Source organism: Marmota monax, unplaced genomic scaffold (assembly GCF_021218885.2).
Source record: "Marmota monax isolate L192 unplaced genomic scaffold, Marmota_monax_Labrador192_F-V1.1 WCK01_AAM20220418_F8-fsc00067, whole genome shotgun sequence".
Classification (NCBI taxonomy): domain Eukaryota; kingdom Metazoa; phylum Chordata; class Mammalia; order Rodentia; family Sciuridae; genus Marmota; species Marmota monax.
In genome coordinates, this window is record NW_026695065.1 from 8,771,909 (window position 1) to 8,788,965 (window position 17,057).

Genomic DNA, 17,057 nt, shown 5'->3' on the forward strand with positions numbered 1-17,057 from the left:
TATGTCTTTTTCTAATAATAGGGCCTTGTGCAATTGTGTAGGTTGCACAAATACTATAAAACTGGTATGGCTTGTTTTCTTTTATACATGTAAAAACATTTTTTGTACTAAGGATCAAAGTCAGGGGGCACTCACAGAGCTGCATCCCCAGCGCTTTTTATTTTTTTTATTTTGAGACAGGGTCTTTCTAAGTTGCTTAAGACCTTGCTAACTTTCTGAGGCTGGATTCAACCTTGCCCTCCTCTTACTTCAGCCTCCTGAGTCACTAGAATTACAGGCATGTGCCAACTGCATGCAGCTACATTTTAAAACCTTTTAGCAGAGAAATGAGATGGTGGCTGGAGAGAATATTAAGTTCAATTGAATGTTTATTTAGGATGAGAGAATAACAGAATATTTGTATGCTGATTCGAATAATCCATTAGATGGGGGAAATTTTGATGATTTAGAATAGTGAGATAGTTAAAGAATGATGCCCTTGAGGAGCTAATGGAATAGGATTCAAGATGCACATGAAGGTATGGACAGGTCTTCCACTTCAACAGGAAGAGAGGAAGAATGTATGGTAGAAGATGAAGGAGGGTTAATAGATTTGAAGGTGAAATCATGATGAGGTTCTCTTTATATTACTTCTGTTTTCTCAGAGAAATAACAAGGAAGATCACCAACTGAGAACAAGGAATGAGTGAGGTTGCATAGGATATTTTGTGGAATGAGGAGACAGTGTCTTTTGTTTATTGTTGTATGACCTACATTAGCATAGCATCTGGTACATATTAGGCATAATCACACATAATGGTCATCAAATTCTCATTTTTACACTCTCTGGATGTCTTTGGACTATTCCCCTTTTTTCACATTCTCACACTGATTACCCTTTTTAGGCTACAGTTTTCCTTGTTGAACTGGTCTCCCATCTTGAGTGTCTCCTTCCTTCAAACTGTCTCCCACCTTTGATATTATTATGACTGCATTCTTTAATAAAATAATGCAGAATGAATAAATTAATAAACAAATTAATGGTTATGTAAGTATCAAAATTTTACAATTACAAACACGATGGATTTCATTACAGAGAAAAATCTAAATATAATGTGAAACAGGCATCTCCAGCTTGGGTTTAGAGAATTCTCAAGTATCAATGTCATGTACCTCAACAGAGAGAGTGAAACAGAGAAAACGTAAAAAGTGAAATTCTATCACTCTTGGCCTTATGTCAGAGTAGTTTTTGTTTTGTCTCTAGAAAGATAAAAATAAATCATAAAAATAAGTCAATACAAGTTATTTGTCTGAAAATAAGCAGAAAATTTTAAACTTAGATTTTATAAAAACTGTTGTTATTTTCTAATAGCAAAACAAATACTTTTATTGTAGGATATTTGAGACCTGCAGAAAAGCACAAAAGAGAAAATAATACTACCACCCAAATATACCCATTGTTAATATTAAAGTTTGTTTTTCTTGTAGTCATGTATCTTACATTGAGCTCATAGTCTTCTTATAGTGCATTGTGCTATTTTTATACATTTGTATTTTGTTATTAAATATCCTTAAAAATGTTTATTATAATGGTTGCAATATGTTCTATCATATGAGAGTATATATATATATATATATATATATATATATATATATATATATATATATAATTCAAGCATATCTTGATTATTTGTCATTTATTTTAAGACTTTATGTTTGGGCGAGCTAAAACTATCATGAGACAAAAGTACAGTCATGATATTTTTTTTTCCATCATGTGATGATTTGATGAGTTCAGAGGAGTGGAATCTAGTAGGCAGTTAACAGTTTTTTCCCACCCCACACCACCTTGATCTTTGTTACATCGTCTTCTATCCTGTATTTAAAGTAAGTTTATAATATTCCTTCTGAAGAATAATTCCAGGGAAGCAGTCAACATGTTTTAAAACATCTGAGCTCTGGAGCAGACACATTTTGCCACTTCTTTTTTTCTGTTCTTTAAGATAACACAGCAGGGACAAAATGCTTGAAAGAAAAATACTGCTATAAAAGCTACACAATCTTTTTAGATAATGCTGCTAGACCTTTTTTGAAATTGGACTTTTACTTGTACTTTACATTTTGTTACAGCAGAAATTATTAAGATCCCATGAAGACAGAAGGAGTGTGTGGAACTGAGAGTAGATACTTTCTACTTTCCTTGTCTCTATTCCATTTGCAGGTGACTTGGAAATCCCCAAATTACAGACAATAAAAAATAAAAGAAACTTTTTATGAAGTTTGTGAATTCCCAGAGCACCTGTTTTATAAAACCATTCTGCTCTGATGATGAATCACCCAAGCTTTATAAAATGATTCATCATTAATCATCACAAAAACAGGCTTAACAATTCATAAGCTCAAAATTATACTATTTTATTAGGTCTATATTTATTAAAACTATATTACTTTGACTAAGTTTGGAAATAGAGAAAATCCAAAAAGTTCACTTCTAAAAATGATGGACCTTTTCCATTCCTTCAATGGTCTATTTAGCCATTTCTATCAAGGTGACATTTTTTTAGCAGAGGAAAACATTGATAAATGACTTATTTTTTCCTAAAGGGGAATATCATTTCTAGGTCCTTGGCCCATATTTCTACATAGAGTATTATATAAAGAAAAATATTTTTTTCTTTCTATACTCTCAACACAGAACACTTCTGTTACTAAAGATGTGATTTTTTCCTCTATAACAAGCAATTCTCTGACACTAGCTAGGTGTCCTACAATTCAATTCAATTCTGACACTAACCAGGTTAGTGCAGACCCCATAGGTTAAGTGTTCAGTGCCATAACATTCCCCTACCTACTTCAGAATCCAGATTTTACAACTTCAGTCTGACTTGGCAAAATTAGAGGTTCCCACAACCCTTTTATTCAGGTTTAATTTGCAAGAACAGTTTACAGAACCCAGGAAAGCAAATAAATTTTTATTGCTAATTCATTAAAAAGAATATGTTAAAGAATATGAATGAATAGTCAGAAGAAGAAATTCATAGGGTAAGATTTATTCCTGAGTGTGGGAGTTTTGACTCTGTAGAGCCAGGGTACAGTCACCCTCCTGGCATATGGATTTGTTCTTGTTCACCAACCTAGAAGCTGCCATGAATCCCATACTTCTGGGACTTTTATGGAGACTTCCTCATGCTGGTATGAACAATGACTAAGTCCATTTTTATCTCCTTTTCCTTCTCTGAAGAATGGGTGATGGGCCTGAAAGTTCTAAGTAAGCTTCTAATCATGGTTTAAGCTTTCTAGTGATCAACTCTCATCTAGGAGTCCACCAAAATGCCTCTTGAAAGAAATTATAAAGGTTTTAGGATCCCTGTGCCTGGAATCAAGTACAAAGTCTAATATATTATTTCATAAGCACATACTTAACTCTTTACAGAACTATGTGATGTATATTAAGCATGGGATACCAGCTTCTTTTTTTTTTTTGGTACCAGGGATTGAACTCAGGGCACTTGACCACTGAGCCACATCCCCAGCCCTGTTTTGTATTTTATTTAGAGACAGGGTCTCACTGAGTTGCTTAGGGCCTCACAGTTGCTGAGGCTGGCTTTGAACTCAAGATCCTCCTGTCTCAGCCTCCCAAACTGCTGGGATTACAGGTGTGCACCACCATGCCCAGCAGATACCAGGTTCTTGATATTTCATGTCACCTGAGTGTGTTTCCAATTATTCTGTCTCCATATCTAAGTCACAGATGAGAAAACCGAGGCCAGCATACTTCATTAATAAGATCAAGGTCACATCTGTGCTCAAAGAAAACTTTAAGAAATAACAGTCCCTGGGTTTCCAATCTGTTGCTGATCCAGTGAGTAAATCTGTGTTTACCAGGAATAGTATAAATCAGTTCAGCTCCCTGGGACTCATCCTGATCAGTGTCAGATCAGATCTTTTAATTCTGATGCACACTGGTTGGCATATGTCTTTCCTTATTTGCCTTTCAATATACAGGGGAAAATGTATACTGAGATGAGTGAATGGGACTCCATGTGCTTTGGAACCATTTTGAAGTAGCTCTACCACTTAGTGGGACAAATCACTTAACCTCTTTGAACTTTAGTTGCCTCATATTTAAAATGGAGATGACTTAATTCCTATGTCTGATGATTTTGTAATATTTATTTACAAATTAAATTCACTTAGTACCATGCCTGGCACAAAATAAGTAGTATATATTTGCTGTAAAGGAATATAAATACTACTTTACTGGTAAGCATTAGATTATGAATCTATTTCTTTTATTGTTTTGTGAAGATTGCTTTGGTGTTTTCTCTCATATTAACAGACAAGCACTTAGTTCCAGCTTTAACATGGTAGGAGTAAGATTCCTATATAGAGTTATTTGTCCAGAAGTCTCAATAACATTTGAATTTTCAAAAACTTTACCTTAGAAAAAAATAATAATGGGTAGCTCTGCTTTCTCATTCTTCTATTTCATTAATCATGAAACTAGAAATAAACGACATTCTAAGAGAAATGACCCACTTACTTTATTGAACCCTCCCCGCCCCCAGAATGGCATGTGATTGTTTCTTGAAGAGTTCCAGTGACTTGCTTTTTAAAATGTGACTTTATATTTCTAAGATCATTTTCCATAACTGTGACTAGGAAGGATATGAGGTTACACCAAATTTACACTTGCTCTTTGGCTTAAAACATGTGCTTAGTACATAACAGATTAACACATACACTGAAACAAATAACAAGTCCCAGATCAGAGAGGTCTAAACTACTTTATCACTACACCTTGTTGTTAGTTGCCTTGGACCCTGGGTAATTTCTCTTAAGGGAGAAAATGTTGGAGCTGTAAGACATTGGATTAATTACTTTAACCTACTTCTATTTACGAATGTACAATTCCTGTGGATCAGTCTCAACCCCACTGCTTCTGAATAACAAAACAGCATAATTTAGGCTCACCCACTAAGGTCCTGTCCTCATTACTGCAAATTAGGCCCAGAACAATCCCTTTCTTGAAGATGGACTTTCCCCAGCCATTTTGGTTCAATTTCAAGACCATATTAAGATAGTTTTTCACTAATTACCAAGAGGTTCTTTATTATTATTTTAAAATTAGATCAATAGGAACATATCAAAAACTTCAGAGAAATGGAACTCTAGAATATATAGCTACAGAAGATATAAATTAATTATTATGTGAAGGTAACAAGGAAAATTATTCCTTGGCCAATAAAAAAATCAGTTCTCATCTTTCATGATGCTGTAGTTTGGATCTTGGATGTCCCCCAAAGGTCCATGTGTTAAAAGTTTGGTCTCCAGGGTGGAACTATTAGATGGTGATGGAAGCTTTAAGAGGAAAAGCTGAGTGGGAAGTTTTTAGATCTTTGGGGGATGTCCCTGAAAGGAACTGTGGGATTCTGGGCCCCATTTCATGCTCTCTTTTGCTTCCTGGACATGAAGTAAACAGTTTTACTCTACTGCTCATTCATATAATGATGTGTGCTTGCTTCCTCACTTGAGGCCCAAAAGTAATAGGGTCAATCAACTGTAGACTGGAAACTTTAAAACTATTAGCCAAAATAGAACCTTTATTTTTATAAGTTGATTATTTTAGGTACCTTGTTACATTGATGGAAAGTCGACTAACACACATGGGATATATTTTTATTCCCTTTTGTTTGGGAAACAACTAGGATCAACAGAATCCAGATTTTATTGTGATTATTGGAAAGTGCTTGTCTCCCTGAAAAACATGGGAGAGATATGTAAGGAAATGAAATTCAAGAAAAGATGTAGAGAAAGAGTAGGTTGTATAGACGTGAAGTCTCAAGGCTTTACCAACATGAAGATGCCTATTCACACTGAAGTGTCCTGCTTTCTATCCAATAATAACACCTCATCCTCAGGGGCTATGCTTCAAGACTCAGTGGATGTATGAACCTGAATATTACTAAAAGCTATATATACGATGTTTTTTTCCTATACCTTCATACGTATGATGAAGTTTATTTTATAAGTGAGACACAATAAGAGATTAACAACAATAACTAAAATATAGTAATTATAACAATATGCTGTCATAAAAGTTATGTAAATATGATTTCTCTCAAAATATTTTGTTCATTATTCTTAACTTTCTTTCTGTGATATGAGATAATAAAATGGAATGAGATGAAGTGAGATGAGTGGCATAGACACTGTGACATAGCATTAGACTACTACTACACAAAGGTTACTTGAACACAAGCACTGCCATAACATAACAGTCCATCTGATAACAGAGATGATTTCCAAGGGACTAATGGGCAGGTAGAATATATAGTGTGGATGCACTAGACATAGAGATGATTCATATTTTGCAAGAAATGGCATGAGATTTCATCATGCTATCTAGAATGGTGTGCAATTTAAAACTTATGAATTTTTTATTTCTAGAATTTTCCACTTAAAGTTTTCAGACATGAGTTGACAACTGGTAAATGAAACTACAGAGGGCAAAACCACAGATAAGGGGCGAAGATTGTAACAACATTTTAGGACTTTTTGCTGAAGTCCCAATTCCATCAGTGTAATAAATTCCTTTTGGTTGGGAGATTGTTCCTTATTTAAATGTAAATCCCCTGAGGAATTAAACTCAGGGTTTTTGTTCCTAAGCAAATTAGCTTACTAGGCACCTCCCAGAAAGGTGGTTGGTGGAGTGTAGAAAGAAGATTGAGAGACATCATTACTACTGTAATGGACGAAAAGGCCCATTGGAAGGTACTGAAAACAAACAGATTGAATGATGAAAGATTATTCTTCCTGCAAGCAATAGGAGACCATGAAGAAAAGGTGTAACTTTATAGCAGAAACTAAATATTTCAACAATGCAAGTTTATTCTGCTGTGTGGGGGAACATAGGGGTATAGGGGGAATTGTGGGAGGAGATGGGGACATGAGGGGAGCACACAGACAATGTGGCATTTAGGAACTGGATTAGAAAATAATAGATATGTGTGCATATGTGTGGGGTGAGGGTAGGGTGTGGTCTAGGTTCTCTAAAGAGTGAGAGGAGAGCTAGCTTTCCTTTTCCATTTCTGGATATGTGCTTAGTTAGAAGCCTAAATCCTTTTTGAGGCTAGAGTATCACAATGTTGAGTTGTAGCTCTCTATTTCTTGTGCTTTGTATGCTAGTATGAGGAAATGTGTTACCAACTGTAACCCAAATGTTCATTGACTTGTTAACTTCGAACTGTGTAGAAGCAGGGCCTCAGCCTCACAACCTGCAAAAGTTCCACAGTTATTTTGGAGAGTTCCTAGAAGAGTGCTACACATGTGCCTAAAAATCATCCTGTTAGGTACTTCCATGAGTGGAATCTTCTATAGGCTTCCTTTCCTACTCACATTTGTAATATCCCCTGCCCTTAAAATAATCCTGGAGGGACCTCACTGCTGTTTTAGACCATAATGATCAGATCATTGTCCATGTAAAGGATGTTGTCTGTGGGAACCAAGACTAAGTTTTGTTTTCAGCTTCTGCATTTAAGCTTCTCTTTATATACTAATATTAAAGTCCATTGAAAGATCTTAGTGTAAATGGAGTTCATTCTATCCCTGTGGGTCCTACATTCCAGTCTTTCTCAGGCTCGCTTTCCCAGTAAGAGCTTCTTTTTTCACCTAATTGTTTAACTAAATCTCCTGCACATGGGAATGGAAACCATTCCCTATATTTTGGCCCAAAGCGAGACAATGTGTATATGTGTATGAATGGATAGGTGTGAATAAAGTTATGGAGGGGTATGAAGGAGAAGTGAAGATGGCAGTCTCATAGTCCATTTTATGTTGCTATGAAAGAATACCTGACACTAGGTTATTTCTAAAGAAAAGAGGTTTATTTTGACTCAAGTTTCGGGAGGATCACAGGTATGGTGCCAGTGTATGCTCAGCTTCTTGTGAGGGCCTCAGGGTGGAAGGGCAAGTTGGCACGTGAGGAAGAGAAGCAAGAGAGAGCCAAGGAAGCTAAATTTGCTCACAGCCTATTCTCCTGGTAACTAATCCACTCTTGCAGGAATTTTGTTGATCCCTTTAGGAGGATGGAGATCCCATAACCTAAACACCTTTTAAAGGTCTTTCCAGGTGCCGTGGTGCACACCTGTAATCCCAGTGACTCATTAGGCTGAGGCAGGAGGATTGTGAGTTCAAAGCCAGCTTCAGCAAAACCAAGGTGCTAAGCAACTCAGTGAGACCCTGTCTCTAAATAAAATACCAAAAATTGCTGGGGATGTGGCTCAATGGTTAAGCACCCCTGAGTTTAATCCCTGGCACCAAAAAACAAAACAAAACAAAACAAGCCTCCTAAAGTTCTTACCACTTCTCAACACTGTTGCACTGGGGACCAAGCCTCAAAATGAGTTTTAGTGGGGGCAAACCATGTTTAAACCATATCAGCCAATTAATAGACACCACATTCTTTGACTGCCTGAGTCATTCCAAATGATCAGACTAGGATGGATAATTCATGAACCTTGCATTAAACAAGGGAACAACATTTGCATAATTGTTTATATTTAAATAGTAGTTTAACCAGGGAGAAGGTTGGTCAGGAAACACCAGCATTATCATCTTCCTTCAGTTTGTTGCCTATTGTAGCCCATGTATCTTTTTGTGGCTTTCTATGCCTCCCTCCTTAAAAATTGGGAAATCATTTTTGTTGAATTGGAACATATAGGCAGCCTATCCCAGGAATCCTGCCTGGATCCTGGGTGGCTGGATTCTGCCACCTGCCTGTATAAGAAATAGACAAAAAAATGGAAAAAGGAAAAAGAAACTTTATGCAATTTGATCAAGCTGGGGAGAAGCAGCTAGATTGCTTATTCCCACTGACCCCACAGAAGCAGTTACAATTTATAGAAGCAAAAGCTAGATGATATACAGATGTAGATTTAGTTATCCTGTGTTAGGATGGGAGTAGGGAACTGATCTCTGTTCATCACTCTCCTGCTTCTTTGAGGCCTCTGTGTGTGGGTGGGGAGGGGAAGGTGATGTCATAACCCTTTAGTTTCCTTCTCTTAGCAAGAGGAAGTTCATTCCTGATTCAGATTAGGGCCCCAAATTCAGTCTGCTTCAGACACCATAGTAGGCACTCAATGAATATGAGCCAAATTAAATGAGGTACATGACATTTGATTTGTATGTTGTTTTTGCTCTTGGATATGAAACAAGAATTCATGAGCTTAGGGTATGAGCAGTATGAATGCATTTATTCCACTTATTTAACAATTGAAACATGTAACAATTGGAAACGTTAATGCCATAGACTTGTCCAAGGCAATATCACAAAAATGTTACTGGAATAGAGAACACTATAATGTGTTCTCCAAGTGTAATTTAGTGGTTTGGGTGGTGGTCCTTCCCTGAAGGCTGGAAGCAGGGGCGCTCTTTGTAATGCTCCTTTAAATCCTATCAACAAAGGACATGGATACTTCAAATTACTGAGACAATCTCCACTTAACAAATAATTTCAAATTTGTCTGATTTTCTGAATTGCTTTTAATGTACAGAGGAGAAACCACACAGATTGGTGATCCCTGTCCACTGTGTAAAATAAAACAAAATAAAATATCTTAATATAAGAAAAAATTTTAAAGAGATTCCCAACCACCACTACCAGTGTTCATGCTTACACACACACACACACAAATCAGAAGTTCTGGAAGTCACTGTTTTAGTATAATCAAGTTCATATAATCAAAACAGTTGAGTAGGAAGAACAAGCAAAAATGTTTGTAGTGATACTTGGAGATTAACTAAAAATTAACAGAGCCAGACCCCAAATGGAATGATTATGGTCCAAGAATAACAAGTTGTGTAGGAGTGGAAAAAAGACTTTAAAATGCTGACACCTCCATAAAAGTTCAGGGCGAGAAGATTGAATCCTAAGTATTAAAACCCACTGAAAAAGAAAATAAAGTCATATGTACTAAGCTGGAAACACTCAAAAATCAAGGTTTCACTGAAACTCTCTCCTGAATGGGAGAGAATGAGTGTTGAGACTTTTAGAAAACAAAGAGAAATCTTAAGAAAAAATAGGGATCCCATGGCCAGGCCATGTCATGATGGGACAACTTAATTGGGAGAAGCATATACTGCAAAGTGTACATTCAAGGGAACAGCTCAGAAGTGATTGCTATTGATTTACTTCTCATAACTAATCCTACTCTTGATAAGGAGACAGACTCTAAAGAAACAAAATCTTGTGGGAGAAAATGTTGTAAGGGCTGAGTGGGAGAAACAGACAGAATTATCTTACAGGGAGAAAATAATTTGACAAAATCAACATGAGAGACAAAGATATTGTGCACAAATATTTTCTATGAATAAACATAATAAAAGGAAAACTAATTGTTGGCCACTATTTGAATATAAGCTAAAACTGAGTACTGATATGAAGGGGAAAAAGGATAAATCTGGGCTACAAGAAGTCAGGTGAGGGGTTGAGTGGATGGCTAGGGATTTGGAAGGTGAAATGCAGTATAATTAATTGAGCCCTGGAGCAATGTCCCAGTCCCTTTACCTATAGTAGCTCATTTTACTTTTGATGTCCCCTCAATGAGGTTATGGTGAAGTGACCTGTCCAAGGTCACATAGATAGTAAGTGGCAGAGCTATAATTCAACTCAAATCTGTCTGATATACACCCTGTCTTCACTTCATTAAACTATGTCTGGAAAGCATATGACAACCCTTTCAATATATTCAGCAGAGTGGAGTCACCAGAAAGTGACTCTGGTCATCTTTCATTTCTCAGCTCACAATCCCAATGTCATTAAGAACAAGAGGAGTGTTAGGAGTGCTTCAAATCTGTGAACACCACAATGAAAAGTTGTTAATAAATTTCTGCATACATAGAAAAAAAGACAGATCTGGGGATAGACAAAGAGGAGGCAAAATACCCCATCTCCATATACACAGTAGTTTAATAGGTGATTGGGTATATTAGTCAGTGTTTCGTCACTGTGATCAAAATACCTGGCAAGAATCACTTAGAGGATGAAAAGTTCATTTGGGCTTACAGTTCCAAAGATTGGCTGAGTCTATGCTCTGGGCCCAAGGTGAGGCACAACATCTTGGCAGGAGGGTATGGTGGATGAGCACTGCTCCATTCATAGCAGCTAGGAAGCAGAGAGAAGGAGACCGAGAAGGTGCTTCAGGGAATATATACCCTCCCAGGATATGCCCCCATGACCCATCTTCTCCAGCCACTTGCTTCAGGGAATATACACCCTCCCAGGGCATGCCCCTATGACCCATCTTCTCCAGCCACACCCCATCTGCCTATAGTTACCTCCAGTCAGTCCATTCAAACTAGGATTGGCTGATTAGGTTACAGCTATCATGATCCAATCATTTAACCTCTGAAAATTCCTGCATTACCACAGGAGATTTGGGGGAACACCTAATATCTGAACCATAACAATGGGGATGGAATATTTTTAATTTTTAGAGGAGAAGGAAAAAATTGGATTTCAATATAGAACATTACAAAGAACCTCATTATAAAGAAGTAGTCTACATAACAAAACAGTTTCTATTTTTTATCTGGTAGTTCACACTAATTTGATATTATGAGAAATCATTGACAAATAATTTGATGCAACAAATGTTTTTTTTTCTACTCTTTAGATTTATATTAATTATCGTTTGTAAACAGATTATTTTGTAAGTGTTTATATTATCTCCTCGGAGACATTGTTGAGCTGACATATATAACAAACATTCTTTCATTCACTCTCACATTTGGAATAGCACAACTGGTTTCCTTGACTCCAGTCCAGACTGTCTTGGTTATACTATTCATACTGCTGCCAGAGTAAACTTTGTAAAATGCAAATCTGACAATGTCAGTTCTTTGCTTAGAACTTGTCAATGACACCCCATTGCTGGGGCCTGCTTTTCCAGACTCATCTCTAGTTGTTCCCTCAAGCACTCTTCACTTTAACTGTACCAAATTACTCACTGTTCCCAAAGGGAGGAAACTGTACTGCCTTTATGCCTGCTATACTGCATGTCCAAGATGTCTCTTCCTGACTTGTTTTTTTTTAACCTGACACTGCCATCTTTCAAACGACATGTCCTTAGTGAAACGTTTCAGAGCCCATCAGCCAGAATCAGCATGAATTTTTTTTTTATATTTTTAATTTTTTATTGTGGGTTGTTCAAAACATTACAAATTTCTTGACATATCATATTCCACACTTTGATTCAAGTGGGTTATGAACTCCCACCTTCACCCCATACACAGATTGCAGAATCACATCAGTAGCATGAATTTTTTTATTCAGGTTTCAGAGTAATATTTCTGAAATCTAGATACATACATATATATCTAGATACATATTATCTAGATAATATGTATCTGGATATATATACACATATATATGTATCTATATATATATACACATATATATAGCTATATACATACATGTGTCCCCCATCCCACTGAAAATCTCAAATTATATAATACATTTAAGATCAAGGAACTATTAGAGTTGTTTCTCATCTTTGTTACCATAGCATTGGCATTCATTCATTTAACAACTCTTTAAATACCTATGAAGTAATAGATATTCTACAGTGTTGGGAATAGTGAAAAACAAGACATGGTTGATTCTCTTAATACATTCATGTTGGGGAGATTGACCAAAAAAAAAAACAACTAACGGGGACTGGAGTTGTAGCTTAGTGGTAGAGCCCTTGCCTTGCACATATGAGGCACTGGGTTCAATCCTCAGCACTACATAAAGATAAATAAATAAATACATAAATAAATAAATATATTGTGTCCATCTACAACTAAAAATATTTTTAAACAAACAAAATAAAACAAATAGCACCAACAAATAAACCTCATATTCACGAGCAGATAAAGTAATGACATTTTATGATAAGTAACAAGCAATAATACATCGTTATTGGAATGTGTTTTTTACTGTGGTGGTGTTGGGTGCAAACCTATTTTTTCCATTTCTTTGATATATCATTAAACTCCATTTTTAGAACTCTTGTAGTCAGGTGGGGGCCACATGATTTGCTCTTGCCAATGGAATATGAGTGACAGAAGCAAGTTGCGTCATGACTTGACTGAGGTGGGTAAGAACAGATGAACCTTGTATTATTCTTTCTTTTTTTAATACCTTTATTTTATTTCTTTTTATTTTTATATGGTGCTAGGAATTGAACCCAGTGCCTTGCACATGCTAGGCAAGCGCTCTACCACTTAGCCAAAACCCCAGCCCCTGTATTATTCTCTTTCTTGTTAGCCAGAAGTAGAGGATCCAGTGAAGGTCTATGATACATTAGGATACCAGATCACATCAAAGGTGGAGTCTGAATTCCTGAATTACTTTGTATAAAGCTTCTCACTGATCACCTAATTTCAATTTGAGGCAAATATTATTTTGTTTAGGCATTGATATATTAGAGTTCTTTGTCACAACAGACCACCTTGCTGTACAGTGATCATAGCTTTCCATGACCAGAGCTAACATAAAAATTTGAGACAGACAGCTGGGTATTTCCAAAAAGTGTTTTTCTCCTCTTACAGATTGTCACAAAGAACCTTCATTTCTGTCTTCAATATGTAGGTTATCTAACTCTCCATATCACATGCCATGGCTCAGGCTGTTAATTTGACAGAAGTGATACTAACTTCCTGCCAAAGGAAAAGAATCCTGATCTATTTCAGAAAAATCTTTGTGATTAGGTAAACAAAATTCTAAGTGTATCAGTCCTTCTAATGTATAGTTAGCTGATTATTGCCTATAGACACTTTTTATAGGACTTTAATCATTTCTATAGTCACTACATGGTATCATATGTCAATTGGAATTTTGAAGCAAAACACAATGAAAGATTTGACCTCTGTCTTGGTGTAATGACCCATTTGCTTCAACAGTAACTAGTATGTGTAGAAAGATATATTCTACATGTCAATTAATTAAGCCCAAGCCTTTTCAGTACTTGGTTCATGACATGCAGGTAATTTGTTCAAGCATTACCAATTATAAAGAAACATTTGCTGAGACTGGGGCAGAAATAATGTTGTTGCTTCCAAGTTGAGCCACACATTTTCTCAAAAGAAAGAACCCAGAATATTGCCTCTAACACACTTTACCTAGGCTGGATCATTTCTCCTGGATGAGAAATTAAGGGTAATTATTTCATGAAGTACCCATGTACCTACAGAGACATGTTAAAAATAGATGAGCTTAATACATTCAGTGAATATTGTCCAGTTTGGCATTTGGAAATATGGATGGGGATGATGTGGGCCATTCATACTATTCTGGTGAAAAAGCCCTGAACACTATCAAGGCTTTCAAATCATTAATTCAATTGAGACTACAATATTTAGAAACTTCATTAAAAATTTGAAAAATTAATGTCTGTAAGTAAGGATGATGAATCATTGACATAAAGGTATAATGTTTTTTTTCTCATCATTTTTCTTGGGAACAATATGCTGCTTAAAATTCTCTAAGAATATTCTAGAACAAAGCCCCATATTTGATCTGACCTCAGCTAAGAAGAAAAAAGTAGTACTTGGCAACCAAAGTTGACAGGATGTCTAAGGTTCTAAGCTGCTGTGTTATGCTCGAATTCGGGACCCCCAAAGACCACCAGAGACCCAAGATCGATGCAAGCAGCAAAGAGGTGTTTATTGCGAGCTAGCTCGGTCCTCTGCATGCACACACAGCAACTGGTAACACTGAGAGGCCCCGAGCCCAGGGTTTGCAGCATTTTTATACATTTTTTGGAGAGGGCAGGGACTTCAAATACATCATAGCACCTCTTAGCAAATCATCACACACCACGGGAAAATCAAATAACAACTCTAAAACATGATTAGCACATTCACTGGCGGGAACAAGTTGGGTAGGGGTGATTGATCTGTACAAAAGGGGTATTCGTTTGAACTGATTGGTTTGAGCCAAGAGGGGTGTACGTGCTGAACTACATGGTTTCCCAACTTGTTATTAACCACCATAAACCACTGGGAGGGTTATCTGGCATCCCAGGTATTTCCCTGTCTCATGCTGATTGGTGGCTGCTAGGAGGCTGCTATGGATCCCCACCTAGCCTGACTGAGTCAGGGACACCTGGCACAGCAGATCTCTCCTGTTATTTGTAGCTAAACAACTTAGCAGGGTAGGGATGTGCTTAGGAGTGCTCTGTGGGTTTTTCCAAGGACTAAAGTCACGTCCCTTCCTTGGACAGGCTTTGCTCTGAGGTAGAGGCTGGATTTTCACTGGAAGGAGTGACAGATTCTTCCTGTTACTTTGATATAGACATTTACCAAAGGACCAAATTTCTACTGGACTCAGTATGCAAATATTTAAAGATCATACTCTGGTCATTTCCAGCATCTTAATCAAAAGTAGTAAACTGGATCATAGTAAAACATACTTACTTGAATCCTGGCTATATCAGTATCACGTGACCACAGACAAACTAATCAAATCCTCTGATTTTTCAGTTTCCTTATCTGTGAAATGGGGTTAAAAATTCCTATTTGATGAGTGTAATGGTTTAGATATGATGTGTCCCTCAAAGGCTCATGTGCAAAAACGCAAGAATTTTCAGAGGTGAAATGATTAGATTATGAAAGTTATGACTTAATCAGTGTATTAATCCCCTGATATGGATTAACTGCGTAGTAACTGTAAGCTGATAAGGTGTGGGTGGAGGATATGGGTCACTGGGAGAGTGCCTTTCCAGCTTATATTTTGTCCCTGGTGAGCAGAACTTGTTCTCTCTCACTTTGCTTCCTGATTGCCATGTCCTAAGGTGATTTCTTTCTTCATTTCCTTTTGCCATCATCTTCTACCTAACCTCAGACCCAGAGCTATGGATGTTGGCCCTAGATGGACAAAGCCCTCTGAAACCATGAGACCCAAATAAACTTTTTGTCCTCTACATTGTTCTTCTTAGGTATTTTGGTTACTGTGATACAAAAGCTGACTAAAACAGTATTTTTAAATGTTTAATTAATGCATATTAATTATGTAGAATACTAGGTTTTATTGTGGAATATTCATACATTCATATACCATACTTTAAAATGACTATTGAAAAGCATTTTCTTGCATCATGACTAGCACAATTTGAGAGTTCAATAAATGGTGGATATTAACGATGCACCCTTCAAAAATGAACTGCTTCCACTTGCCCTTTAGACCGTCCTCCTATTCTCAATATCTATAGATACATGCTTGGGTAGTTTTAGCAAATGGGAGTATTGTAGGAGTATTATGAAGCATACATACAAACTTAAGTTATAACAAGTTTATTATTTCAAAGTATTCCAAATCAATGCCAGAAAGGGAAATAGACATGTTAATAATTATGATTCCATAACATTTTGTGTTGAAAAGTAAATTGCCTTCTTTCACAAAAGGTAAACTTGTCGTATTTGATCTTGAACAAAATCACAGATGTGATTAAAAACCTCAGGGAACAAGTTAAATTATTTAAATTAGATTCCATAACTCTATATTTCATAATTATGAGGATCTGCTTATTCAAAATTATGTGTAATGGCATGATTGTGGAATTTCCTTGCTAATAAGGATAAAATACTAATAAAAAATCCATTTTTCATCAGTTCCATGATGCTTATCATGTAACCAATCTCAGTGGCATTATTTCATTAATACCAATTGAAAGGGGACCAAACTTTTGTAGTTCAGGCAATAAATTATGTGGGAGAATTAAAAAATTACAGCTGTAGGAAAACACATCGTTCTTCTTTTTGTCACTACTTCATGAAATAGTTGAATAATTTTTCATTGGCAGGCACGATAGATATAAGATCTACCTGATATCTCTTGTGCAACGTGTGAAATCTTCCGGTTTTATCTCCCACCCAGTCAAACCTGGGTGACCGAGCAGGCTTTGACCAGCTTTTATGCCACAGTCACCCAGCAATGCCTTGTTTTTTATCAGTTGCAAATGTCTCCTCCTGCTTCCGGCCCTGAGGCTTCTCTGATTCTTGGTCAGGGATGTTCCTAGAAGGCATTTGGCATT